The sequence below is a fragment of the Balaenoptera acutorostrata genome, chromosome 2, assembly GCF_949987535.1.
Source record: "Balaenoptera acutorostrata chromosome 2, mBalAcu1.1, whole genome shotgun sequence".
Classification (NCBI taxonomy): domain Eukaryota; kingdom Metazoa; phylum Chordata; class Mammalia; order Artiodactyla; family Balaenopteridae; genus Balaenoptera; species Balaenoptera acutorostrata.
Genome location: NC_080065.1, coordinates 23045746 through 23048961, shown reverse-complemented (window position 1 = coordinate 23048961; position 3216 = coordinate 23045746). Strand labels below are relative to the sequence as shown.

Genomic DNA, 3216 nt, shown 5'->3' with positions numbered 1-3216 from the left:
AAAATTTTGTGACCTTTTACTTTATCCAGAATATAAATTTGTTCAAACGAGAGATAACCTGGGGATGACATTGGATTCAGTCTTACTGATTCAGCACAGTAACAAACCTGGATAACAGGGAATACACTTGTTCCCTCCCCATTACTCACAAAATATTTGCATCTTGAAATGGCCAGTTAGAATATTTTACTCAGGCATGGTTTTTCATGTCACAGCTCCTTTAAGAATCCACAGGGAGTCTAAAGGAAATGTCTATGCATTTGTATTAAACATTGTGAAACCCAAGATTCTCAGTATGGTCTCTGGAGTGTCACATACCCTGCTCCTGAGATAAATTTGATCACTTTCCTACTTCTCTAAATGGAAAAGTTACTGGAGAAAATGTTACTTTTTATGGATGTATTCCTCGGTTTTCTTAGTTTACTTAAACTTTTACTTACCTAAGTTACTGACATACATGTTTTAAATTCTTCTATTCCTTTGTCTAGTGATTTTACACAATGCGCTCCTGACTACTAATGGGTCATATATATACAAATGTTTATAATATAAATCTAACAAAAATGTCCCAGTTATATACAATGAAAACTAAAAATTATTGCTCTGAGAAACTAAAAAGGCCAAAATAAATGGTGAGATGTACCATATTTATGAGTTAGAAGACTCAAGAGGTTAAAATGTCTCTTCTCTCCAAGTTGATTCTGATTCCAATCATAACCAGTCTCTGTGTGTGTGTGTGAATGGTAATATAATACTATTTTTCATGTGAAAATGAGAAGTGCCCAGAAAAAAACAAGGAAACCTTGAAAAAGAAGAAAATAATAGGTGGGAATATATCACCACATTTAAAATCTAACTATAAAGATATACTGGCATAAGCACAGTCAAAAGATAGATTGAATAGGCATTCCAGAAAATGATCGGCACATATATATTGGCCTGACTTGCGGCAAAATGGCCACTGCAGTTCACCGGGGAAATGGTGGTCTTTTTAAGAAATGGTCCTAAGTGAAAGTGAATCTCTATATGAAAAAATTTACTTTGACCTTATTTTTTAAAGAAGGGAAATGCTTATTGGAGTTGGGGGACAAGGGGACGTCACTCTTTCTCTGACATCTCCTATTGTAACTTCATGATTTATGAGTAAGGATGCTGGTCCACCACTGTCAAATGAGTTTCCAGTTCTCCACGTTGCTGTAGTTGAGGGCTCAGACTTGGTCTCATCTTTGGGGGTATCCTGTGTCTCTGGCTGCAGTGGGGAAGGTATGCAGAATCTGCAGGCATCTCCAGGTGGCCCAGGGGCTGTGGGCGAAAGCAGCTTGTACACCTAACTACTCTTGCTGTTGGTGACCTCTGAAACCTCTGCATCCTCATTGTGATTAGTAGTGAGCTGGACGAGCGTTGACACGTTAGCAGTGAGAGGCTATTGCACATCCAGGTGCTACAGATTGACTACAGCGGTGTGTTCTCCCTAAACCGAGCTAAATCACCACTCCAAACAGCTTGATCACACACTTACTGGTTTTCTGCAGTCTCCCTCTGCCAGCCCATCCATCTTCCTCTTCTTCCTCATTCGCTGGTGGCAGAAGTGGGCAGACGGCCTTTTGCCAGTGGCCACAATGATGGAGCAATCCATGCTGTGGGTATCTGCGTGTGTCTTCCAGGCTTCCTCATCCAGATGCTCCCTGTCCTTGTAACTCTTCTCCAACAGACACTGTGGAAGGGTATCCAGTTTGTTCCTGGTCTGGGACATCTTCAATTCTGACTTCTCTACTTTCACCTTCACCGGGAATTTAGTTTGGGTCTCACTACACACAAAAATTAAGCTCAGATGCTATAAATATTCATAGAGTGATAAAACTTAGAGAAAAGAAGGAAGAATACATGACCAGGGTACAAAAACATTTGTTAAACACATCACAGAAAGCAATAACCGTAAAAGTAAAGATGGATAATTTGCTCATCACTAAAATTGATAACTTCTATCAACCAAAAATCACAAAAGAAGGAACAAGCCAGAAACAGAGAAAATATTTGCAGTGCAAATATCTGAGTAAGTTCTCCTATCTGGATTTTTTTAATCCCATAAATTAATAAGACAAAGTATAAATAACCTAAGAGAGATAATAATAATAAATGAGGATATCAAAGACTCCTAAGAATAAAAAAAGTTGTTTCAGCGTGTTACTTATCAAGTAAGTGCATATCAAACTATAAGGACAGACACACACACTGGAATTATAATTAAACAGTGATAATACTAAGTGTTCGATAAAATGTGAAGTCAGAGGGAATCATAATTTTCTTGATGGAAGTAAAGATTGATACAATAGGTTTTGAAAACTCTTTGACACTACTGTTAAAACTAAACAAACACCTATTTTATGACCCAGCATTTATACTCATAGGTATGTGCGTAAAGGAAATGAGTGCCAATGTCCACACATACACACACAAAGTGAAATTATTTTCATAGCATTTCATGCATAACAGTTAAAAACCAAAAACAACCCAGTGTCCATTGGTGGTAGAATGTATTACTAAATAATGAAATATCCATACAACACAATGCCTCACAGTAATTTAAAAAAGCAGAAACACACAAAAAATAACTTTTTACACACAACAACACACAAAAAAGTAAGCACAAATAATATATACTCCATGATACCATACATATATAGTTCAAAAACAGTCAAGATTACTTTATGGTGTTAGAACCTCCTTTGCTGGGGACCTATTGACTGAAAAAAAATTAAAGAATGCTAGAAAAATCTTGATAAGGGTTATGATAAAACAAGTGTATATTTATGTAAAAAGTCATCTAGCTACAGTTATTTTAGTGCTTTTTATCTATCTTAAACCTTTTAATAAATAGATCATAGCAGCTTTTCTTCTAATATATTAATTTAATGGTAAAAATTTTATGTTGGTTACAGTAAATGGTGTAAAACCTGCAGCTTGTACTGACACTTCAAGTTGCAATTCCTAATTAAGGTTATTATTTTTATAATCATTGTTTAAAATTTCATATATTCCTAAGACATTTACACGGGTTAATTGCAGCTTTTCTTTCTGTACATCATCAAGTACATACACCTGCTAGAAGACACCAGCGAAAGAGCTTGAAAAATATATTTTTCAAATACCATAAATAAATACTATCTATTTAATATAGTTAAAAATATCAGTGACTAGTGAGTCAACAGTTAAAAT

The 3216-nt window shown here is 35.6% G+C and overlaps 1 pseudogene; it reads right to left on the bottom strand.

Annotated features, from left to right (window-relative positions):
• Positions 1-1054: 1054 nt before the first annotated feature.
• LOC103011284 (protein lin-37 homolog) lies at positions 1055-1786 on the bottom strand (annotated as a pseudogene).
• Between the last annotated feature and the right edge of the window lie 1430 nt (positions 1787-3216).